The sequence below is a fragment of the Oncorhynchus gorbuscha genome, linkage group LG17, assembly GCF_021184085.1.
Source record: "Oncorhynchus gorbuscha isolate QuinsamMale2020 ecotype Even-year linkage group LG17, OgorEven_v1.0, whole genome shotgun sequence".
Classification (NCBI taxonomy): Eukaryota; Metazoa; Chordata; class Actinopteri; order Salmoniformes; family Salmonidae; genus Oncorhynchus; species Oncorhynchus gorbuscha.
This window is the reverse complement of record NC_060189.1, coordinates 3,389,993-3,415,649: the sequence shown is the minus strand read 5'-3', so window position 1 is coordinate 3,415,649 and position 25,657 is coordinate 3,389,993. Positions and strand designations below refer to the sequence as shown.

General features: G+C 42.6%; 2 protein-coding genes across 4 annotated transcripts in view; one reads left to right on the top strand and one right to left on the bottom strand.

Moving 5' to 3' along the window:
* LOC124001333 (deubiquitinase DESI2-like) overlaps window positions 1–25,657 on the top strand; it is a 1,147,470-nt gene that overhangs the window by 1,030,595 nt on the left and 91,218 nt on the right. The window lies entirely within an intron of this gene.
* The window catches only part of LOC124001324, a 31,482-nt gene continuing 24,566 nt past the window's right edge, over window positions 18,742–25,657 (bottom strand). For all 3 annotated transcript variants that reach the window (XM_046308031.1, XM_046308029.1, XM_046308030.1), the window contains 2 exons: window positions 20,067–20,161; window positions 18,742–19,995 (listed from right to left, as the gene is read on the bottom strand). The gene's annotated coding sequence lies outside the window, so the exon portion shown is untranslated. The remainder of the gene's footprint in view (window positions 19,996–20,066; window positions 20,162–25,657) is intronic.

The window sequence follows — 25,657 nt, the reverse complement described above, 5'->3', positions numbered from 1 at the left end:
CCTCCTAACTAATGATGCCTTCTGATAGGTCTGCTTCCTTTGTAGTACCGCCTCCTAACTAATGATGCCTTCTGATAGGATGGAGTCTGGTTTTGAAAATACTTTCAAACTCTAATACTATTATTATTAAAACCAAGGTTGGAATTGTTGCATTAAGACATTTTTCTTAGTGATAAAAAGAGAACACACACTTAAGGCTGTCCTGTTAAAGAAGCATCAGTGAGATGGGTCTTGTCTGTTAATGCCATGAGGTATAATGGACACAGTCCAATGCTATTGTTAAAGAGGTCTTGTCTGTTTATTAAACTCACTTTCTCCATCAGGACGAAAGAAACCAAGGTTAGGCTCAATTCCAGACAATTCAAGAAATACATTGAAATTCCAATTCTCGTAAATGCTTTTCAATTATGAAAATTTGGAATTTGGTTTTACTTTCTGAATTGAAATGGAATTGACCCCAACCCTGACAGGCACTATGACCGATTCACACTACAGGGCCGACCCGAGCCATACTGGACTGGATATAATCTTTTCACATTGTCCTTTTCCAGCGTATGGGTCAAGCAACTATGGTGGATACTGGATGTGTCACCAGCCCTTGTAGAGCTTGACTTGGTGTGGCTCAGTAGTATGAAAAGGGTACTAGTTTACCACTTCACCGTTCCCTGACAACATCTACAAGCCCATCCCACCCGAACACACGTAGCCATAGGAACCATCTGACCAGCAGCCTCTCTGCTGACCCTTGACCTCTTTCACATATGGCCAAGGACACAACCGAATCTAGCCTTACGGAACTATGACATCATCCTCTGTGATGTCACATCCTGTCTTTAAATGCTCACAGCGCCCCCTTGTTCAACATGGTTTCCGTTGAGTCAGTCTGTTGTGTGGATGTTTATTTTCAGACTTTTCTTTTCAGAGCCTGGGTTGGTGCCCTAGTTTAGACCAGAGCCTGGGTTGGTGCCCTAGTTTAGACCAGAGCCTGGGTTGGTGCCCTAGTTTAGACCAGAGCCTGGGTTGGTGCCCTAGTTTAGACCAGAGCCTGGGCTCTCTGATCCTATGTAGTGCCCTTTTATTTTATTTTTTTACCTTTATTTTACTAGGCCTAGGAACAATGGGTTAACTGCCTGTTCAGGGGCAGAACGACAGATTTTGTACCTTGTCAGCTCGGGGATTTGAACTTGCAACCTTTCGGTTACTAGTCCAATGCTCTAACCACTAGGCTACCCTGCCGCCCCAACTAGTGCCCTAGTTTAGACCAGAGCCTGGGCTCTCTGATACTATGTAGTGCCCTAGTTTAGACCAGAGCCTGGGCTCTCTGATCCTATGTAGTGCCCTAGTTTAGACCAGAGCCTGGGCTCTCTGATCCTATGTAGTGCCCTAGTTTAGACCAGAGCCTGGGTTGGTGCCCTAGTTTAGACCAGAGCCTGGGCTCTCTGATCCTATGTAGTGCTCTAGTTTAGACCAGAGCCTGGGCTCTCTGATCCTATTTAGTGCTCTAGTTTAGACCAGAGCCTGGGTTCTCTGATCCTATGTAGTGCCCTATTTTAGACCAGAGCCTGGGCTCGTGCCCTAGTTTGGTGCCCTACAGGTAACTGGCAAAATAAAGGAAACACTTGAGGAAATGAGGGATATCGTAAACAGGTACTTCCACAACAGGTGTGGAATTAACATCCTGTCATTCTTAGGGTCATGTATAAAAATGCTGGGCATGCCATGTTGGCCATTATTTTTGGCTACCCTGGCACGTTTGCCGGGTGCTTCAGTGACGAAGACTGCTCAACTTGCCGATGTTTCCACAATATGCCGTGGCCGACTCAGTCACCAACCAAATTGAACACATATGGGAGGTTCTGGAGCGACACCTGAGACGCCGTTTTCCACCACCGTCTACAAGACACGCAGTTATGGAATTCCACGGGGAAGAATGGTATCGCACAAAGCCAAGGTAAGTAGGGGTGTACATCTGTAAATGGTAAGTAGGGGTGTACATCTGTAAATGGTAAGTAGGGGTGTAAATGGTAAGTAGGGGTGTAAATCTGTAACTGGTAAGTAGGGGTGTAAATGTAAATGGTAAGTAGGGGTGTAAATTCTGTAAATCTGTAAATGGAAAGTAGGAGTGTAAATGGTGTAAATGGTAAGTAGGGGTGTAAATTCTGTAAATCTGTAAATGGAAAGTAGGAGTGTAAATGGTGTAAATGGTAAGTAGGGGTGTAAATTCTGTAAATCTGTAAATGGAAAGTAGGAAATGGTGTAAATGGTAAGTAAATGGTAAGTAGGGGTAAATTGTAAATCTGTAACTGGTATGTAGGGGGTGTAAATCTGTAACTGGTAAATCTGTAAATGGTAAATGTAAATGGTAAGTAGGGGTGTAAATGGTGTAAAATCTGTAACTGGTAAGTAGGGGTGTAAATCTGTAAATGGTAAGTAGGAGTGTAAATGGTAAGTAGGGGTGTAAATCTGTAAATGGTAAGTAGGAGTGTAAATGGTAAGTAGGGGTGTAAATGGTGTAAATGGTAAGTAGGGGTGTTAATCTGTAACTGGTAAGTAGGGATGTAAATGGTGTAAATCTGTAAATGCTAAGTAGGGATGTAAATGGTGTAAATGGTAAGTAGGGGTGTAAATGGTAAGTAGGGGTGTAAATCTGTAACTGGTAAGTAGGGGTGTAAATGGTGTAAATCTGTAAATGGTAAGTAGGAGTGTAAATGGTGTAAATGGTAAGTAGGGGTGTAAATGGTGTAAATCTGTAAATGGTAAGTAGGAGGGTAAATGGTGTAAATGGTAAGTAGGGGTGTAAATCTGTAAATGGTAAGTAGGGGTGTAAATCTGTAACTGGTAAGTAGGGGTGTAAATGGTGTAAATCTGTAAATGGTAAGTAGGAGGGTAAATGGTGTAACTGGTAAGTAGGGATGTAAATGGTGTAAATCTGTAAATGGTAAGTAGGAGTGTAAATGGTGTAAATCTGTAAATGGTAAGTAGGAGTGTAAATGGTGTAAATGGTAGTAGGGTGTAAATCTGTAAATGGTAAGTAGGGATGTAAATGGTGTAAATCTGTAAATGGTAAGTAGGGATGTAAATGGTGTAAATGGTAAGTAGGGGTGTAAATCTGTAAATGGTAAGTAGGGTGTAAATCTGTAAATGGTAAGTAGGGTGTAAATGGTGTAAATCTGTAAATGGTAAGTAGGAGTGTAAATGGTGTAAATGGTAAGTAGGGGTGTAAATCTGTAAATGGTAAGTAGGGAATGTAAATGGGATGTAAATGGTGTAAATGGTAAGTAGGGAAATCTGTAAATGGTGTAAATGGTAAGTAGGGGTGTAAATCTGTAAATGGTGTAAATGGTAAGTAGGGGTGTAAATCTGTAAATGGTAAATGGTAGGTAGGGGTGTAAATGGTGTAAATGGTAAGTAGGGATGTAAATGGTGTAAATCTGTAAATGGTAAGTAGGAGTGTAAATGGTGTAAATGGTAAGTATGGGTGTAAATGGTGTAAATCTGTAAATGGTAAGTAGGGATGTAAATGGTGTAAATGGTAAGTAGGGGTGTAAATGGTGTAAATGGTAAGTAGGGGTGTAAATCTGTAAATGGTAAGTAGGGGTGTAAATCTGTAAATGGTGTAAATGGTAAGTAGGGGTGTAAATCTGTAACTGGTAAGTAGGGATGTAAATGGTGTAAATCTGTAAATGGTAAGTAGGAGGGTAAATGGTGTAAATGGTAAGTAGGGATGTAAATCTGTAAATCTGTAAATGGTAAGTAGGGGTAAATGGTGTAAATCTGTAAATGGTAAGTAAAAATGGTAAGTAGGGGTGTAAATCTGTAAATGGTAAGTAGGGATGTAAATTGTGTAAATCTGTAAATGGTAAGTAGGGATGTAAATGGTGTAAATGGTAAGTAGGGGTGTAAATCTGTAACTGGTAAGTAGGAGTGTAAATGGTGTAAATGGTAAGTATGGGTGTAAATGGTGTAAATCTGTAAATGGTAAGTAGGAGTGTAAATGGTGTAAATGGTAAGTAGGGGTGTAAATCTGTAACTGGTAAGTAGGGGTGTTAATCTGTAACTGGTAAGTAGGGATGTAAATGGTGTAAAATCTGTAAAGGTAGGCCTTTGTCCTGTAAATGGTAAGTAGGGGTGTAAATCTGTAAATGGTGTAAATGGTAAGTGTAGGGGTGTAAATCTGTAAATGGTGTAAATGGTAAGTAGGGGTGTAAATCTGTAACTGGTAAGTAGGGATGTAAATGGTGTAAATCTGTAAATGGTAAGTAGGAGTGTAAATCTGTAAATGGTAAGTAGGGTCAGTGTAAATCTGTAAATGGTAAGTAGGGGTGTAAGTCTGTAAATGGTGTAAATGGTAAGTAGGGGTGTAAATCTGTAAATGGTGTAAATGGTAAGTAGGCTAGTGTAAATCTGTAAATGGTAAGCTAGGGGTGTAAATCTGTAAATGGTGTAAATGGTAGAGCTAGGGGTGTAAATCTGTAAATGGTGTAAATGGCTAAGTAGGGGTGTAAAATCTTTGTCTGCAACTCCCTGATAAATTGAAAACTTTTTTGTCAAAAACTAAAAATAATGATATAACTACTCCTTATATAATTACATCTGAACACGGACTGAATAGTCAGTACGTGTACACCTAAAGTATCGATTGACTTGTGTTGCGGCCATAGAAATTTTATCCATAGAAGGGGAACCTTTCACTTGTAAACTCAAAGCTACACTCAAAATGGCTGCCAATCCTGATTTATAAATGGCCACTTCAGTTCTATTTGTCTTTGTCCTGTCAGTGTATAGCTAATAGGCCTTTTGTCCTGTCAGTGTATAGCTAATATGCCTTTTTGTCTTTGTCCTGTCAGTGTAGAGCTAATAGGCCTTTTTGTCTTTGTCCTGTCAGTGTATAGCTAATAGGCCTTTTGTCCTGTCAGTGTATAGCTAATAGGCCTTTTGTGTCCTGTCAGTGTATAGCTAATAGGCCTTTTGTCTTTGTCCTGTCAGTGTATAGCTAATAGGCCTATTTGTCTTTGTCCTGTCAGTGTAGAGCTAATGGGCCTTTTGTCTTTGTCCTGTCAGTGTATAGCTAATAGGCCTATTTGTCTTTGTCCTGTCAGTGTAGAGCTAATAGGCCTTTTGTCTTTGTCCTGTCAGTGTAGAGCTAATAGGCCTTTTTTGTCTTTGTCCTGTCAGTGTATAGCTAATAGGCCTATTGTCCTGTCAGTGTATAGCAAATAGGCCTTTTGTCTTTGTCCTGTCAGTGTATAGCTAATAGGCCTATTTGTCTTTGTCCTGTCAGTGTAGAGCTAATAGGCCTTTTTGTCTTTGTCCTGTCAGTGTATAGCTAATAGGCCTTTTGTCCTGTCAGTGTATAGCTAATAGGCCTTTTGTCCTGTCAGTGTATAGCTAATAGGCCTTTTGTCTTTGTCCTGTCAGTGTATAGCTAATAGGCCTTTTGTCTTTGTCCTGTCAGTGTATAGCTAATAGGCCTATTTGTCCTTTGTCCCTGTCAGTGTAGAGCTAATGGGCCTTTTGTCTTTGTCCTGTCAGTGTATAGCTAATAGGCCTATTTGTCTTTGTCCTGTCAGTGTAGAGCTAATAGGCCTTTTGTCTTTGTCCTGTCAGTGTAGAGCTAATAGGCCTTTTGACTTTGTCCTGTCAGTGTATAGCTAATAGGCCCTTTTGTCTTTGTCCTGTCAGTGTATAGCTAATAGGCTTTTTGTCCTGTCAGTGTAGAGCTAATAGGCCCTTTGACTTTGTCCTGTCAGTGTATAGCTAATAGGCCCTTTTGTCTTTGTCCTGTCAGTGTATAGCTAATAGGCCTATTTGTCCTGTCAGTGTAGAGCTAATAGGCCTATTTGTCTTTGTCCTGTCAGTGTATAGCTAATAGGCCTTTTGTCCTGTCAGTGTAGAGCTAATAGGCCTATTGTCTTTGTCCTGTCAGTGTATAGCTAATAGGCCTATTTGTCTTTGTCCTGTCAGTGTATAGCTAATAGACCTATTTGTCTTTGTCCTGTCAGTGTAGAGCTAATAGGCCTTTTTGTCTTTGTCCTGTCAGTGTATAGCTAATAGGCCTTTTGTCCTGTCAGTGTATAGCTAATAGGCCTTTTGTCCTGTCAGTGTATAACTAATAGGCCTTTTGTCTTTGTCCTGTCAGTGTATAGCTAATAGGCCTTTTGTCTTTGTCCTGTCAGTGTATAACTAATAGGCCTTTTGTCTTTGTCCTGTCAGTGTATAGCTAATAGGCCTTTTGTCTTTGTCCTGTCAGTGTATAGCTAATAGGCCTATTGTCCTGTTAGTGTAGAGCTAATAGGCCTTTTGTCCTGTCAGTGTAGAGCTAATAAGTGTATAGCTAATAGGCCTTTTTGTCTTTGTCCTGTCAGTGTATAGCTAATAGGCCTTTTTGTCTTTGTCCTGTCAGTGTATAGCTAATAGGCCTATTGTCCTGTCAGTGTATAGCTAATAGGCCTTTTGTCCTGTCAGTGTATAGCTAATAGGCCTTTTTGTCTTTGTCCTGTCAGTGTATAGCTAATAGACCTATTTGTCTTTGTCCTGTCAGTGTAGAGCTAATAGGCCTTTTGTCTTTGTCCTGTCAGTGTATAGCTAATAGGCCTTTTGTCCTGTCAGTGTATAGCTAATAGGCCTTTTGTCTTTGTCCTGTCAGTGTATAGCTAATAGGCCCTTTTGTTTTGTCCTGTCAGTGTATAGCTAATAGGCCCTTTTGTCTTTGTCCTGTCAGTGTAGAGCTAATAGGCCTTTTGTCTTTGTCCTGTCAGTGTATAGCTAATAGGCCTTTTTTGTCTTTGTCCTGTCAGTGTATAGCTAATAGGTCTTTTGTCCTGTCAGTGTATAGCTAATAGGCCCTTTTGTCTTTGTCCTGTCAGTGTATAGCTAATAGGCATATTTGTCCTGTCAGTGTAAAGCTAATAGGCCTATTTGTCTTTGTCATGTCAGTGTATAGCTAATAGGCCTTTTGTCCTGTCAGTGTAGAGCTAATAGGCCTTTTTTGTCTTTGTCCTGTCAGTGTATAGCTAATAGGCCTTTTGTCTTTGTCCTGTCAGTGTAGAGCTAATAGGCCTTTTGTCTTTGTCCTGTCAGTGTATAGCTAATAGGCCTTTTTGTCTTTGTCCTGTCAGTGTAGAGCTAATAGGCCCATTTGTCTTTGTCCTGTCAGTGTATAGCTAATAGGCCTTTTTGTCTTTGTCCTGTCAGTGTATAGCTAATAGGCCTATTTGTCCTGTCAGTGTAGAGCTAATAGGCCTTTTGTCTTTGTCCTGTCAGTGTATAGCTAATAGGCCTTTTTGTCTTTGTCCTGTCAGTGTATAGCTAATAGGCCTATTTGTCCTGTCAGTGTAGAGCTAATAGGCCTATTTGTCCTGTCAGTGTAGAGCTAATAGGCCTTTTGTCTTTGTCCTGTCAGTGTATAGCTAATAGGCCTTTTTGTCTTTGTCCTGTCAGTGTATAGCTAATAGGCCTATTTGTCCTGTCAGTGTAGAGCTAATAGGCCTATTTGTCTTTGTCCTGTCAGTGTACTCATGCTATCTTTATCATTGGGTGAGTCGGTGATCCTCGGAAGTTGATTTAGTAGTCTACGGCAGCCTATCATACGGTAGCCTATCGTATATATTTCCTCCTGATGTTGTACAATCCCTTCTTTTTATTGGCCCTGGTCCATGTCAAGACGTTTTTATTAATCTGTTTGACAGGGGAGAGGGGGATTCCTAGTCAGTTGGAGATGGGGATTCCTAGTCAGTTGGAGATGGGGATTCCTAGTCAGTTGGAAAGGGAAAGGGGGATTCCCAGTCAGTTGGAAAGGGGGATTCTTCGTCAGTTCTAAAAGGAGATTCCTAGTCAGTTGTAAAGGGGGATATCTAGTCAGTTGGAAAGGGGGATTCCTAGTCAGTTGGAAAGGGGGATTCCTAGTCAGTTGCAAAGGGGGATTCCTAGTCAGTTGCAAAGGGGGATTCCTAGTCAGTTGGAAAGGGGGATTCCTAGTCAGTTGGAAAGGGGGATTCCTAGTCAGTTGCAAAGGGGGATTCCTAGTCAGTTGGAAAGGGGGATTCCTAGTCAGTTGGAAAGGGGGATTCCTAGTATGTTGGAAAGGGAAAGGGGGATTCCCAGTCAGTTGGAAAGGGGGATTCCTAGTATGTTGGAAAGGGGGATTCCTAGTCAGTTGGAAAGGGTAAGGGGGATATCTATTCAGTTGGAAAGGGGGATATATAGTCAGTTGGAAAGGGGGATTCCTAGTCAGTTGGAAAGGGAAAGGGGGATATCTAGTCAGTTGGAAAGGGGGATTCCTAGTCAGTTGGAAAGCAGGATTCCTAGTCAGTTGGAAAGGGAGATTCCTAGTCAGTTCTAAAGGGGGATTCCTAGTCAGTTCTAAAGGGGGATTCCTAGTCAGTTCTAAAGGGGGATTCCTAGTCAGTTGGAAAGCAGGATTCCTAGTCAGTTCTAAAGGGGGATTCCTAGTCAGTTCTAAAGGGGGATTCCTAGTCAGTTGTAAAGGGGTATTCCTAGTCAGTTGTAAAGGGGTATTCCTAGTCAGTTGGAAAGGGGGATTCCTAGTATGTTGGAAAGGGGGATTCCTAGTCAGTTGGAAAGGGGGATTCCTAGTCTGTTCTAAAGGGAAAGAGGGATTCCCAGTCAGTTGGAGAGGGGGATTCCTAGTCAGTTGGAAAGGGGGATTCCTAGTCTGTTCTAAAGGGAAAGGGGGATTCCCAGTCAGTTGGAAAGGGGGATTCCTAGTCAGTTGGAAAGGGAAAGGGGATTCCTAGTCAGTTCTAAAGGGAAAGGGGGATTCCCAGTCAGTTGGAAAGGGGATTCCTAGTCTGTTCTCAAGGGAAAGGGGGATTCCCAGTCAGTTGGAAAGGGGATTTCTAGTCAGTTGGAAAGGGAAAGGGGATTCCTAGTCAGTTCTAAAGGGAGATTCCCAGTCAGTTGGAAAGGGAAAGGGGGGGGATTCCTAGTCAGTTCTAAAAGGAGATTCCTAGTCAGTTGGAAAGGGGGATATCTAGTCAGTTGGAAAGGGGGATTCCTAGTCAGTTGGAAAGGGGGACTCCTAGTCAGTTGGAAAGGGGATTCCTTGTCTGTTGGAAAGGGGATTCCTAGTCAGTTGGAAAGGGGGATTCCTAGTCAGTTGGAAAGGGGGATTCCTAGTCTGTTGGAAAGGGGATTCCTAGTCAGTTGGAAAGGGGGATTCCTAGTCAGTTGGAAAGGGGGATTCCTAGTCAGTTGGAAAGGGGATTCCTAGTCTGTTGGAAAGGGGGATTCCTAGTCTGTTGGAAAGGGGGATTCCTAGTCTGTTGGAAAGGGGGATTCCTAGTATGTTGGAAAGGGGGATTCCCAGTCAGTTGGAAAGGGGGATTCCTAGTCATGTTGGAAAGGGGGATTCTAGTCAGTTGGAAAGGGGGATATATAGTCAGTTGGAAAGGGGGATTCCTAGTCAGTTGTAAAGGGAAAGGGGGATATCTAGTCAGTTGGAAAGGGGGATTCCTAGTCAGTTGGAAAGGGGGATATCTAGTCAGTTGGAGAGGGGGATTCCTAGTCAGTTGTAAAGGGAAAGGGGATATCTAGTCAGTTGGAAAGGGGATATCTAGTCAGTTGGAGAGGGGGATTCCTAGTCAGTTGTAAAGGGAAAGGGGGATTCCTAGTCAGTTCTAAAGGGGGATTCTTCAGTCAGTTCTAAAAGGAGATTCCTAGTCAGTTGGAAAGGGTAAAGGGGATATCTATTCAGTTGGAAAGGGGGATTCCTAGTCAGTTGGAAAGGGGGATTCTAGTCAGTTGGAGAGGGGGATTCCTAGTCAGTTGTAAAGGGGGATTCTAGTCAGTTGTAAAGGGGGATATCTAGTCAGTTGGAGAGGGGGATTCCTAGTCAGTTGGAAAGGGGGATTCCTAGTCAGTTGGAGAGGGGGATTCCTAGTCAGTTGGAAAGGGGATTCCTAGTCAGTTGGAAAGGGGGATTCCTAGTCAGTTGGAAAGGGGGATTCTAGTCAGTTGGAAAGGGGGATTCCTAGTCAGTTGGAAAGGGGGATTCCTAGTCAGTTGGAAAGGGGGATTCCTAGTCTGTTGTAAAGGGAAAGGGGGATTCCCAGTCAGTTGGAAAGGGGGATTCCTAGTCAGTTCTAAAGGGGGATTCTTCGTCAGTTCTAAGAGGAGATTCCTAGTCAGTTGGAAAGGGGATATCTAGTCAGTTGGAAAGGGGGATTCCTAGTCAGTTGGAAAGGGGATTCCTAGTCAGTTGCAAAGGGGATTCCTAGTCTGTTGGAAAGGGGGATTCCTAGTCAGTTGCAAAGGGGGATTCCTAGTCTGTTGGAAAGGGGGATTCCTAGTCTGTTGGAAAGGGGATTCCTAGTCAGTTGGAAAGGGGGATTCCTAGTCAGTTGGAAAGGGGGATTCCTAGTCAGTTGGAAAGGGGGATTCCTAGTCAGTTGGAAAGGGGGATTCCTAGTCAGTTGGAAAGGGGGATTCCTAGTCTGTTGGAAAGGGGGATTCCTAGTCTGTTGGAAATGGGGATTCCTAGTCTGTTGGAAAGGGGGATTCCTAGTATGTTGGAAAGGGGGATTCCCAGTCAGTTGTAAAGGGGGATTCCTAGTATGTTGGAAAGGGGGATTCCTAGTCAGTTGGAAAGGGGGATATATAGTCAGTTGGAAAGGGGGATTCCTAGTCAGGGGGATTGTCAAAGGGAAAGGGGATATCTAGTCAGTTGGAAAGGGGGATATCTAGTCAGTTGGAGAGGGGGATTCCTAGTCAGTTGTAAAGGGAAAGGGGGATTCCTAGTCAGTTCTAAAGGGGGATTCTAGTCAGTTCTAAAAGGGGATTCCTAGTCAGTTGGAAAGGGTAAGGGGGATATCTAGTCAGTTGGAGAGGGGGATTCCTAGTCAGTTGTAAAGGGGGATTCCTAGTCAGTTGTAAAGGGGTATTCCTAGTCAGTTGGAAAGGGGGATTCCTAGTATGTTGGAAAGGGGGATTCCTAGTCAGTTGGAAAGGGGGATTCCTAGTCTGTTCTAAAGGGAAAGAGGGATTCCCAGTCAGTTGGAGAGGGGGATTCCTAGTCAGTTGGAAAGGGGGATTCCTAGTCTGTTCTAAAGGGAAAGGGGGATTCCCAGTCAGTTGGAAAGGGGATTCCTAGTCAGTTGAAAGGGAAAGGGGGATTCCCAGTCAGTTGGAAAGGGGGATTCCTAGTCTGTTCTCAAGGGAAAGGGGGATTCCCAGTCAGTTGGAAAGGGGGATTCCTAGTCAGTTGGAAAGGGAAAGGGGGATTCCTAGTCAGTTCTAAAGGGAGATTCCCAGTCAGTTGGAAAGGGAAAGGGGATTCCTAGTCAGTTGTAAAAGGAGATTCCTAGTCAGTTGGAAAGGGGGATATCTAGTCAGTTGGAAAGGGGGATTCCTAGTCAGTTGGAAAGGGGGACTCTAGTCAGTTGGAAAGGGGGATTCCTTGTCTGTTGGAAAAGGGGATTCCTTGTCTGTTGGAAAGGGGATTCCTAGTCAGTTGCAAAGGGGGATTCCTAGTCTGTTGGAAAGGGGGATTCCTAGTCAGTTGGAAAGGGGATTCCTAGTCAGTTGGAAAGGGGATTCCTAGTCTGTTGGAAAGGGGGATTCCTAGTCTGTTGGAAAGGGGGATTCCTAGTCTGTTGGAAAGGGGGATTCCTAGTATGTTGGAAAGGGGGATTCCCAGTCAGTTGGAAAGGGGATTCCTAGTATGTTGGAAAGGGGGATTCCTAGTCAGTTGGAAAGGGGGATATATAGTCAGTTGGAAAGGGGGATTCCTAGTCAGTTGTAAAGGGAAAGGGGGATATCTAGTCAGTTGGAAAGGGGGATTCCTAGTCAGTTGGAAAGGAAAGGGGATATCTAGTCAGTTGGAGAGGGGATTCCTAGTCAGTTGTAAAGGGAAAGGGGGATATCTAGTCAGTTGGAAAGGGGGATATCTAGTCAGTTGGAGAGGGGATTCCTAGTCAGTTGTAAAGGGAAAGGGGGATTCCTAGTCAGTTCTAAAGGGGGATTCTTCAGTCAAAGTTCTAAAAGGAGATTCCTAGTCAGTTGGAAAGGGTAAGGGGATATCTATTCAGTTGGAAAGGGGGGGGATTCCTAGTCAGTTGGAAAGGGGGATATCTAGTCAGTTGGAGAGGGGGATTCCTAGTCAGTTGGAAAGGGGGATATCTAGTCAGTTGGAGAGGGGGATTCCTAGTCAGTTGTAAAGGGGGATTCCTAGTCAGTTGTAAAGGGGGATATCTAGTCAGTTGGAGAGGGGATTCCTAGTCAGTTGGAAAGGGGATTCCTAGTCAGTTGGAAAGGGGGATTCCTAGTCAGTTGGAAAGGGGGATTCCTAGTCAGTCGGAAAGGGGGATTCCTAGTCTGTTGTAAAGGGAAAGGGGATTCCCAGTCAGTTGGAAAGGGGGATTCCTAGTCAGTTCTAAAGGGGATTCTTCAGTCAGTTCTAAAGGGGGATTCCTAGTCAGTTGGAAAGGGGGATATCTAGTCAGTTGGAAAGGGGGATTCCTAGTCAGTTGGAAAGGGGGATTCCTAGTCAGTTGCAAAGGGGATTCCTAGTCTGTTGGAAAGGGGGATTCCTAGTCAGTTGCAAAGGGGGATTCCTAGTCTGTTGGAAAGGGGGATTCCTAGTCAGTTGGAAAGGGGATTCCTAGTCAGTTGGAAAGGGGGATTCCTAGTCAGTTGGAAAGGGGGATTCCTAGTCTGTTGGAAAGGGGGATTCCTAGTCTGTTGGAAATGGGGATTCCTAGTCTGTTGGAAAGGGGGATTCCTAGTATGTTGGAAAGGGGGATTCCCAGTCAGTTGGAAAGGGGGATTCCTAGTATGTTGGAAAGGGGGATTCCTAGTCAGTTGGAAAGGGGGATATATAGTCAGTTGGAAAGGGGGATTCCTAGTCAGTCAGTTAAAGGGAAAGGGGGATATCTAGTCAGTTGGAAAGGGGGATATCTAGTCAGTTGGAGAGGGGGATTCCTAGTCAGTTGTAAAGGGAAAGGGGGATTCCTAGTCAGTTCTAAAGGGGATTCTTCTGTCAGTTCTAAAAGGAGATTCCTAGTCAGTTGGAAAGGGTAAGGGGGATATCTAGTCAGTTGGAGAGGGGGATTCCTAGTCAGTTGTAAAGGGGGATTCCTAGTCAGTTGTAAAAAGGGGGATATCTAGTCAGTTGGAGAGGGGATTCCTAGTCAGTTGGAAAGGGGATTCCTAGTCAGTTGGAAAGGGGGATTCCTAGTCAGTTGGAGAGGGGATTCCTAGTCAGTTGGAAAGGGGGATTCCTAGTCAGTTGGAAAGGGGGATTCCTAGTCAGTTGGAAAGGGGGATTCCTAGTCAGTTGGAAAGGGGGATTCCCAGTCAGTTGGAAAGGGGGATTCCTAGTCATTTGGAAAGGGGGATATCTAGTCAGTTGGAAAGGGGGATTCCTAGTCAGTTGGAAAGGGGGATTCCTAGTCAGTTGTAAAGGGAAAGGGGATATCTAGTCAGTTGGAAAGGGGGATTCCTAGTCAATTGTAAAGGGGGATATCTAGTCAGTTGTAAAGGGGGATTCCTAGTCAGTTGGAAAGGGGATTCCTAGTCAGTTGGAAAGGGGGATTCCTAGTCAGTTGGAAAGGGGATTCCTAGTCAGTTGGAAAGGGGGATTCCTAGTCAGTTGGAAAGGGGGAAAGGGAAAGGGGGATTCCAGTAGTATGTTGGAAAGGGGGATTCCCAGTCAGTTGGAAAGGGAAAGGGGAAGGGGGATTCCTAGTATGTTGGAAAGGGGGATTCCTAGTCAGTTGGAAAGGGTTCCTAGTCAGTTGAAGGGGGATATCTATTCAGTTGGAAAGGGGGATTCCTAGTCAGTTGGAAAGGGGGATTCCTAGTCAGTTGGAAAGGGAAAGTCAGGGGATATCTAGTCAGTTGGAAAGGGGGATTCCTAGTCAGTTGGAAAGGGGTATTCCTAGTCAGTTGGAAAGCAGGATTCCTAGTCAGTTGGAAAGGGAGATTCCTAGTCAGTTGGAAAGGGGGATTCCTAGTCAGTTGGAAAGGGGGATTCCTAGTCAGTTGGAAAGGGGGATTCAGGATTCCTAGTCAGTTGGAAAGGGGGATTCCTAGTCAGTTGGAAAGGGGGATAAAGGGAAAGGGGATTCCTAGTCAGTTGTAAAGGGGTATTCCTAGTCAGTTGGAAAGGGGGATTCCTAGTATGTTGGAAAGGGGGATTCCTAGTCAGTTGGAAAGGGGGATTCCTAGTCTGTTCTAAAGGGAAAGGGGGATTCCCAGTTGTAAAGTTGGAGAGGGGGATTCTAGTCAGTTGGAAAGGGGGATATCTAGTCAGGATTCCTAGTCTGTTCTAAAGGGAAAGGGGGATTCCCAGTCAGTTGGAAAGGGGGATTCCTAGTCAGTTGGAAAGGGAAAGGGGGATTCCTAGTCAGTTGTAAAGGGGGGATTCCTAGTCTAAAGGGAAAGGGGATTCCCAGTCAGTTGGAAAGGGATTCCTAGTCTGTTCTCAAGGGAAAGGGGGATTCCCAGTCAGTTGGAAAGGGGGATTCCTAGTCAGTTGGAAAGGGAAAGGGGATTCCTAGTCAGTTCTAAAGGGAGATTCCCAGTCAGTTGGAAAGGGGGAAAGGGGGATTCCTAGTCAGTTCTAAAAGGAGATTCCTAGTCAGTTGGAAAGGGGGATATCTAGTCAGTTGGAAAGGGGGATTCCTAGTCAGTTGGAAAGGGGGATTCCTAGTCAGTTGCAAAGGGGGATTCCTAGTCAGTTGGAAAAGGGGATTCCTAGTCTGTTGGAAAGGGGGATTCCTAGTCAGTTGGAAAGGGGGATTCCTAGTCTGTTGGAAAAGGGGATTCCTAGTCAGTTGGAAAGGGGGATTCCTAGTCAGTTGGAAAGGGGGATTCCTAGTCAGTTGGAAAGGGGGATTCCTAGTCAGTTGGAAAGGGGGATTCCTAGTCATTCCTAGTCAGTTGGAAAGGGGGATTCCTAGTCAGTTGGAAAGGGGGATTCCTAGTCAGTTGGAAAGGGGATTCCTAGTCAGTTGGAAAGGGGATTCCTAGTCTGTTGGAAAGGGGGATTCCAGTAGTCTGTTGGAAAGGGGGATTCCTAGTCTGTTGGAAAGGGGGATTCCTAGTCATGTTGGAAAGGGGGATTCCTAGTCAGTTGGAAAGGGGGATTCCTAGTCAGTTGGAAAGGGAAAGGGGGGGGATATCTAGTCAGTTGGAAAGGGGGATATCTAGTCAGTTGGAGAGGGGGATTCCTAGTCAGTTGTAAAGGGAAAGGGGGATTCCTAGTCAGTTGGAAAGGGGGATTCTTCGTCAGTTCTAGTCAAAAGGAGATTCCTAGTCAGTTGGAAAGGGGATAAGGGGAAAGGGGGATATCTATTCAGTTGGAAAGGGGGATTCCTAGTCAGTTGGAAAGGGGGATTCCTAGTCAGTTGGAAAGGGGGATATCTAGTCAGTTGGAGAGGGGATTCCTAGTCAGTTGGAAAGAGGGATTCCTAGTCAGTTGGAAAGGGGGATTCCTAGTCATTTGGAAAGGGGGATTCCTAGTCATTTGGAAAGGGGATTCCTAGTCAGTTGGAAAGGGGGATTCCTAGTCAGTTGGAGAGGGGGATTCCTAGTCAGTTGGAAAGGGGGATTCCTAGTCAGTTGGAAAGGGGGATTCCTAGTCAGTTGGAAAGGGGGATTCCTAGTCAGTTGGAAAGGGGGATTCCTAGTCAGTTGGAAAGGGGATTCCTAGTCAGTTGGAAAGGGGGATTCCTAGTCAGTTCTAAAGGGGGATTCCTAGTCAGTTGGAAAGGGGGATTCCTAGTCAGTTGGAAAGGGGGATATCTAGTCAGTTGGAAAGGGGGATTCCTAGTCAGTTGTAAAGGGGGATATCTAGTCAGTTAGAAAGGGGGATATCTAGTCAGTTAGAAAGGGGGATATCTAGTCGGTTGTAAAGGGGGATTCCTAGTCAGTTGTAAAGGGGGATATCTAGTCAGTTGTAAAGGGGGATTCCTAGTCAGTTGTAAAGGGCGATTCCTAGTCAATTGTAAAGGGGGATTCCTAGTCAGTTGTAAAGGGGGATATCTAGTCTGTAGCTCAGTTGGTAGAGCATGGCGCTTGTAACGCCAGGGTAGTGGGTTCGATTCCCGGGACCACCCATACGTAGAATGTATGCACACATGACTGTAAGTCGCTTTGGATAAAAGCGTCTGCTAAATGGCATATATTATTATTATTATTGTTATTATATTATAGTCAGTTGTTAAGGGGGATTCCTAGTCAGTTGGAAAGGGGGATTCCTAGTCAGTTGGAAAGGGGGATTCCTAGTCAGTTGGAAAGCAGGATTCCTAGTCAGTTGGAAAGGGAAAGGCGGATATCTAGTCATTTGGAAAGGGGGATATCTAGTCAGTTGGAAAGGGGGATTCCTAGTCAGTTGGAAAGGGGGATTCCTAGTCAGTTGGAAAGGGGGATTCCTAGTCAGTTGGAAAGGGAAAGAGGGATTCCTAGTCAGTTGGAAAGGGGGATTCCTAGTCAGTTGGAAAGAGGGATTCCTAGTCAGTTGGAAAGGGAAATAGGGATTCCTAGTCAATTGGAAAGGGGGATTCCTAGTCAGTTGGAAAGGGGGATTCCTAGTCAGTTGGAAAGGGGGATTCCTAGTCAGTTGGAAAGGGGGATTCTAGTCAGTTGGAAAGAGGGATTCCTAGTCAGTTGGAAAGGGGATTCCTAGTCAGTTGGAAAGGGGGATATCTAGTCAGTTGGAAAGGGGGATTCCTAGTCAGTTGGAAAGCAGGATTCCTAGTCAGTTGGAAAGAGGGATTCCTAGTCAGTTGGAAAGGGGGATTCCTAGTCAGTTGGAAAGGGGATATCTAGTCAGTTGGAAAGGGGGATTCCTAGTCAGTTGGAAAGCAGGGGGATTCCTAGTCAGTTGGAAAGCAGGGATTCCTAGTCAGTTGGAGAGGGGGGGATTCCTAGTCAGTTGATTCCTAGTCAGTTGGAAAGGGGGATTCCTAGTCAGTTGTCAGTTGGGGAAAGGGGGATTCCTAGTCAGTTGGAAAGGGGGATTCCTAGTCAGTTGGAAAGGGGGATTCCTAGTCAGTTGGAAAGGGGGATTCCTAGTCAGTTGGAAAGGGGTTGGAAAGGGGGATTCCTAGTCAGTTGGAAGGGGGATTCCTAGTCAGTTGGAGAGGGGGATTCCTAGTCAGTTGGAGAGGGGATTCCTTGTCAGTTGGAGAGGGGGATTCCTAGTCAGTTGGAGAGGGGGATTCCTAGTCAGTTGGAGAGGGGGATTCCTAGTCAGTTGGAGAGGGGGATTCCTAGTCAGTTGGAGTCAGGGGATTCCTAGTCAGTTGGAAAGGGGGATTCCTAGTCAGTTGGAAAGGGGATTCCTAGTCAGTTGGAAAGGGGGATTCCTAGTCAGTTGGAAAGGGGGATTCCTAGTCAGTTGGAAAGGGGGATTCCTAGTCAGTTGGAAAGGGGGATTCAGTTTTCAGGAAAGGGGGGGTTAACTACTAGTCAGTTCTAAAGGGGGGTTGGATTCCTAGTCAGTTGGAAAGGGGGATTCCTAGTCAGTTGGAAAGGGGGATTCCTAGTCAGTTGGAAAGGGGGATATCTAGTCAGTTGGAGAGGGGGATATCTAGTCAGTTGGAGAGGGGGATTCCTAGTCAGTTGGAGAGGGGGATTCCTAGTCAGTTGGAGAGGGGGATTCCTAGTCAGTTGGAGAGGGGGATTCCTAGTCAGTTGGAGAGGGGGGTTAATTCCTAGTCAGTTGGAGAGGGGGATTCCTAGTCAGTTGGAGAGGGGTTAATTCCTAGTCAGTTGGAGAGGGGATTCCTAGTCAGTTGGAGAGGGGATTCCTAGTCAGTTGGAAAGGGGGATTCTAGTCAGTTGGAAAGGGGGATTCCTAGTCAGTTCTAAAGGGGGATTCCTAGTCAGTTCTAAAGGGGGATTCCTAGTCAGTTGGAAAGGGGGATTCCTAGTCAGTTGGAAAGGGGGATCAACATGGCTTAATCAACATCCACGTTTTCAGCGCCCGGGAACAGTGGGTTAACTACCTTGCTCAGGGGAACAGTGGGTTAACTACCTTGCTCAGGGGAACAGTGGGTTAACTGCCTTGCTCAGGGGAACAGTGGGTTAACTACCTTGCTCAGGGGAACAGTGGGTTAACTACCTTGCTCAAGGGAACAGTGGGTTAACTACCTTGCTCAGGGGAACAGTGGGTTAACTACCTTGCTCAAGGGAACAGTGGGTTAACTGCCTTGCTCAAGGGAACAGTGGGTTAACTGCCTTGCTCAGGGGAACAGTGGGTTAACTGCCTTGCTCAGGGGAACAGTGGGTTAACTGCCTTGCTCAGGGGAACAGTGGGTTAACTACCTTGCTCAAGGGAACAGTGGGTTAACTACCTTGCTCAAGGGAACAGTGGGTTAACTGCCTTGCTCAGGGGAACAGTGGGTTAACTGCCTTGCTCAGGGGAACAGTGGGTTAACTGCCTTGCTCAGGGGAACAGTGGGTTAACTACCTTGCTCAAGGGAACAGTGGGTTAACTACCTTGCTCAGGGGAACAGTGGGTTAACTGCCTTGCTCAGGGGCAGAATGACAAATGTTTACCTTGTCAGCTCGGGGATTCGATCCAGCAACCTTTCGGGTTACTGGCCCAACGCTCTAACAGAAAGATCAATTAAAAAGTATATATATTCTGATCACGTCTCCTTTCATGTAGGCCTAAATAAATAATAATAATAAATAATAATAATAATAATAATAAACTAATAAATAATGTAGATTTCCATTAAATGTGTTCATAAAAATTTCCCCCATTTCCCTCCAAAACGCTGAACTTTATTCAACTATGTGATAAAATATGACGTTAGAATGTGTTATTACAATTACCTGTAAATTACAATTACCTGTAAATGACAATTACCTGTAAATTACAATTACCTGTAAATTACAATTACCTGTAAATTACAATTACCTGTAAATTACAGTTTCCTGTAAATAGAGAATTGGGTGGGACACAGACGTCTTTTCATTTCTCCTGAATGTCTTTTTTTTTCAGGTCCTCTGTGTTGGTCAGAGCAACTGATCTGGAATGAGTCCAAATCGCTTCTGATTTTCAAGTGTTCTTCTTGTTTCAGGATGTTTCGTATCCACTTTATTCTCTTTTAGGGGCACTGTGCTGTTACAGGGATGTCTAGTGTGTAATCCTAAATCATGCAGGCTGGTCAATCTTTCAGATGATGCTGCAGTGAAGACCTTAAAGATGGACTCTGCAGTTGGGGGGAAACGACATCACTGGCCACCCCACCACCATTGTTATTGTTTTTTTTGTTGCAGACCTTAGACCGTCTGTGATCAGGATTATCTCTCTCTCTCACACACACACAGTACAATTATCTCTCACACACACAGTACAAAGTCTCCTGCTCACACAGTACAGTATCTATTTTTCTCTCTCTTTCTCTCTCACACACGCAGTACAAAGTCTCTCTCTCTCACACAGTGCTGTTAGTCCTCTGGGTTGGTCTCTCTCACACAGTGCTGTTAGTCCTCTGGGTTGGTCTCTCTCACACAGTGCTGTTAGTCCTCTGGGTTGGTCTCTCTCACACAGTGCTGTTAGTCCTCTGGGTTGGTGTCGTGACAGACCATAAATGCTAATCAAGTAGCCAGCATGCAAGAGATTTGGTTGCTGTTCTGATTGCTCGTTTGGTGTCCCACAGTGCTGTAGACCTCTGGGTTAGTCTGTCAGACAGTCTTTCAGATGGTCTATATCTCACACGGTGCTGCAGACCTCTGGGTTAGTCTGTCAGACAGTCTTTCAGATGGTCTATATCTCACATGGTGCTGCAGACTGTTGGGCTGGTCTCTTAGATGAATCCCTCTCTCACACAGGGCTGTAGTCTTGGTCGTTTGATCTCTCAAATAATGCTGCAAACTTCTAAGTTGGTCTCACAGACAGTCTCCCTCTCTCATACGGTGCTGCAGGGCCCCTCACTGTCCTCCTCACTCTCATCCCACACCGCAACACCCCCCATGGCTCCTGCCTGGACGTGGCCAACTCTCGGCTGGGTTTCGAACCTACGAGACGGGGAATGAGACCCTTCTTTTAACCTGTTATTATAATGTTAAAAAGAACCAGTATTCCTTACCTTAGCTTTTTGAAGTTAGGAAATTTCTGCCTCTCAGTGGCTTGAACCGGTCTGAAGCCTTGTGGTGTATTTTCCTTTACGGGTGCTGCATCTTCCTAGTTCACACAGTGTAAAGGGAACAGGATTAGATGTCTCCAGTTCACACAGTGTAAAGGGAACAGGATTAGATGTGTCTCCAGTTCACACAGTGTAAAGGGAACAGGATTAGATGTGTCTCCAGTTCACACAGTGTAAAGGGAACAGGATTAGATGTGTCTCCAGTTCACACAGTGTAAAGGGAACAGGATTAGATGTCTCCAGTTCACACTGTGATAAGGGAACAGGATTAGATGTCTCCAGTTCACACAGTGTAAAGGGAACAGGATTAGATATCTCCAGTTCACACTGTGATAAGGGAACAGGATTAGATGTCTCCAGTTCACACAGTGTAAAGGGAACAGGATTAGATGTGTCTCCAGTTCACACAGTGTAAAGGGAACAGGATTAGATGTCTCCAGTTCACACTGTGATAAGGGAACAGGATTAGATGTCTCCAGTTCACACTGTGATAAGGGAACAGGATTAGATGTCTCCAGTTCACACTGTGATAAGTGAACAGGATTAGATTTCTCTCCAGTTTACAGTGGTACGGAAATAAGATTAGATGTCTCCCTTGTTCATGCTGTGATAATAGAACAGGATTAGATATCTACCTAGTTCACACCGTGATAAGGGAATAAGATTAGATGTAGATACTGTAGAGAACATTGTAGCAGAGATCATATCTGTCCTGGTCCCTATTCTTTTTGCAATGACAAGACAAGTAGCCACCCTTTGCCTTGATGACAGCTTTACACATTATTGGCATTCTCCCAACCTGCTTCACCTGGAATGCTTTTCCAACAGTCTTGAAGGAGTTCCCACATATACTGAGCACTTGTTGGCTGCTGTTCCTTCACACTGCGGTCCAACTCATCCCAAACCATCTCAGTTGGGTTGATGTCGGGTGATTGTGGAGGCCAGGTCATCTGATGCAGCACTACATCCATCACTCTCTTTGGTCAAATAGCCCTTACCCACCCTGGAGGTGTGTTGGGTCATTGTCCTGTTGACAAAACAAATGATAGTCCCACTAAGCACAAACCACATAGGATGGCGTATCGCTGCAGAATGCTGTGGTTGTCGTGCTGGTTAAGTGTGCCTTGAATTCTAAATAAATCATAGACAGTGTCACCAGCAACGCATCCGCACACCATCACACCTCCTCCTCCATGCTTCACGGTGGGAACCACACAGGCAGAGGTCATCCATTCACCTACTCTGCGTCTCACAAAGACACCACGGCTGGAACCAAAAATCTCAAATTTGGACTCATCAGACCAAAGGACATATTTCCACCAGTCTAATGTCAATGGCTCATATTTCTTGTCCCAAGCAAGTCTCTTCTTATTATTGGTGTCCTTTAGTAGTGGTTTCTTCGCAGCAACTCGACCATGAAGGCCTGATTCATGCAGTCTCCTCTGAACAATTGATGTTGAGATGTGTGTTACTTGAACTCTGTGAAGCATTTATTTGGGCTGCAATCTGATGTGCAGTTAACTCTAATGAACTTATCCTTTGCAGCGGAGGTAACTCTGGGTCTTCCTTTCCTGTGGCGGTCCTCATGAGAGAATTTCATCATAGTGTTTGATGGTTTTTGCGACTGCACTTGAATAAATGTTCAAAGTTGTTGAAATGTTCTGTATTGACTGACCTTCGTCTTTAATGATGATGAACTGATGGACTGTCATTTCTCTTTGCTTCTTGGAGCTGTTCTTGCCATAATACGGACTTGGTCTGTTACCAACTAGGACTATCTTCTGTATACCACCCCTACATTGGCTCAAACGCATTAAGAAAGACAAAAATTCCACAAATTAACTTTTAACAAGGCACACCCTGTTAATTGAAATGCATTCCAGGTGTCTACCTCATGAAGCTGGTTGAGAGAATGCCAAGAGTGTGCAAAGCTGTCATCAAGGTAAAGGGTGGCTACTTTAAAGAATCTCAGATTTTAAAAATATTTAGATGTGTTTAACACTTTTTTGGTTACTACATGATTCCATATGTGTTATTTCATAGTGTTGATGTCTTCACTATTATTCTACAATGTAGAAAATAGTACAAATAAAGAAAAACGTTTGAACGAGTAGTTGTGTTTTAACTTTTGACTGGTACCGTATATATTGATATAATAGTACTGTATATACAGTTGACATTGGAAGTTTACATACACTTTAGCCTGAAGGTACCACATTCATCTGTACAAACAATAGTACACAAGTATAAACACCATGGGACCACGCAGCCGTCATACCGCTCAGGAAGGAGACACGTTCTGTTTCCTAGAGATGAACATACTTTGGTGCGAAAAGTGCAAATCAATCCCAAGACAAGCAAAGGACCTTGTGAAGTTGCTGGAGGAAACAGGTACAAAAGTATCTATATCCACATTAAAACAAGTCCCTATACCGACATAACCTGAAAGACCGCTCTGCAAGGAAGAAGCCACTTCTCCATTTTAAAAATGCCATACTACGGTTTGCAGCTGCACATGGAGACAAAGATCGTACTTTTTGGAGAAATGTCCTCTGGTCTGATGAATCAAAAATAGAACTGTTTGGCCATAATGACCATCGTTATGTTTGGAGGAAAAAGGGGGAGGTTTGCAAGCCGAAGAACACCATCCCAACCGGGATGCACGGGGGTGGCAGCATCATGTTGTGGGGGTGCTTTGCTGCAGGAGGGACTGTTGCACTTCACAAAATAGATGGCATCATGAGGAGGAAATTGATGTGCATATATCGAAGCGATCTCAAGGCATCAGTCAGGAAGGTGAAGCTTGGTCGCAATTGGGTCTTCCAAATGGACAATGACCCCAAGCATACTTTCAAAGTTGTGACAAAATGGCTTAAGGACAACAAAGTCAAGTGTTGGAGTGGCCATCACAAAGCCCTGACCTCAATTCTATAGAACATTTGTGGGCAGAACTGAAAAAGCGTGTGCGAGCAAGGAGGCCTGCAAACCTGACTCAGTTACACCAGCTCTGTCAGGAGGAATGGGCCAAAATTCACCCAACTTATTGTGGGAAGCTTGTGGAAGGCTACTCGAAACGTTAAGCAGTTTAAAGGCAATGCTACCAAATACCAATTAAGTGTATGTAAACTTCTGACCCACTGGGAATGTGATGAAAGAAATAAAAGCTGATTCTCTCTACTATTATTCTGACATTTCACATTCTTAAAATAAAGTGGTTATCCTAACTGACCAAAGACAGGGAATTGTTACTAGGATTAAATGTCAGGAATTGTGAAAAACTAAGTTTAAATGTATTTGGCTAAGGTGTATGTAAACTCCCGACTTCAACTGTATATTGATATAATGGTACTGTATTTGTTGATAAATCAAATCAAATTTATTTATATATCCCTTCGTACATCAGCTGATATCTCAAAGTGCTGTACAGAAACCCAGCCTAAAACCCCAAACAGCAAACAATGCAATGGTGTAAAAGCATAATGGTGGCTATATTGATAAACTACCTAGATAGATAAAACCTATATTGATATAATGAAACCTATATTGATATAATGGTAACCGGATATATTGATATAATGGGTGGCCATTGATATAATGGTCCTTATATTTATATATTGATATAATGGTACTGTATATTATATATTGAGAACATGACCAAGATATTTGATATAATGGTACTGTAAATTGATATAATGGTACTGTATATATTTATATATTGATATAATGGTACTGTATATATTTATATATTGATATAATGGTACTGTATATATTTATATATTGATATAATGGTACAGTATATATTTATATATTGATATAATGGTACTGTATATATGTATATATTGATATAATGGTACTGTATATATTGCTATAATGGTCCTCCGAGATATGATATATTGATATAATGAGAATTGTATATATTGATATAATGGGGTGGCCATATGTATATATTGATATAATGGTACTGTATATTTTATATATTGATATAATGGTACAAGATTTATATGTTCATAAATGACCAGCATGGTTGATATATTGATATAATGGTAGAACATTTGATATACTGGAGCATATATTGATATAATGGACTGTATATAGATATAATGGTACTGTATATATTGATATATTGATATAATGGTACTGTATATATTGATATAATGGTACTGGCCATATTGATATAATGGTACTGTATATATTGCCATAATGGACTGTATATATTGATATATTGATATAATGGTACATATTTATATATTGATATAATGTCCTGGGGTATATATTGATATAATGGCTCTGGTCCTTTATATATTGATATAATGGTACTGTATATATTTATATATTGATATAATGGTACTGTATATATTTATATATTGATATAATGGTACTGTATATATTTATATATTGATATAATGGTACTGTATATAAATATTGATATAATGGTACTGTATATATTTATATATTGATATAATGGTACTGTATATATAATATAATGGTACTGAGACATATTGATATATTGATATAATGGGCCCCATATAATGGTACTGTATATATTGATATAATGGTACTGGATATATTGATATAATGGTACTGTATATATTGATATAATGGTACTGTATATATTGATATAATGGTACTGTATATATTTATATTGATATAATGGTACTGTATATATTTATATATTGATATAATGGTACTGTATATATTGATATAATGGTACTGTATATATTGATATAATGGTACTGATATATTGATATATTGATATAATTTGTATATATTGATATAATGGTACTGTATATATTTATATATTGATATAATGGTACTGTATATATTTATATATTGATATAATGGTACTGTATATATTGATATAATGGTACTGTATATATTGATATATTGATATAATGGTACTGTATATATTGATATATTGATATAATGGTACTGTATATATTGATATAATGGTACTGTATATATTGATATAATGGTACTGTATATATTGATATAATGGTACTGTATATATTGATATAATGGTACTGTATATATTTATATATTGATATAATGGTACTGTATATATTTATATATTGATATAATGGTACTGTATATATTGATATAATGGTACTGTATATATTTATATATTGATATAATGGTACTGTATATATTTATATATTGATATAATGGTACTGTATATATTTATATATTGATATAATGGTACTGTATATATTGATATAATGGTACTGTATATATTGATATATTGATATAATGGTACTGTATATATTGATATAATGGTACTGTATATATTGATATAATGGTACTGTATATATTGATATAATGGTACTGTATATATTTATATATTGATATAATGGTACTGTATATATTTATATATTGATATAATGGTACTGTATATATTTATATATTGATATAATGGTACTGTATATATTGATATAATGGTACTGTATATATTGATATAATGGTACTGTATATATTGATATAATGGTACTGTATATATTGATATAATGGTACTGTATATATTTATATATTGATATAAT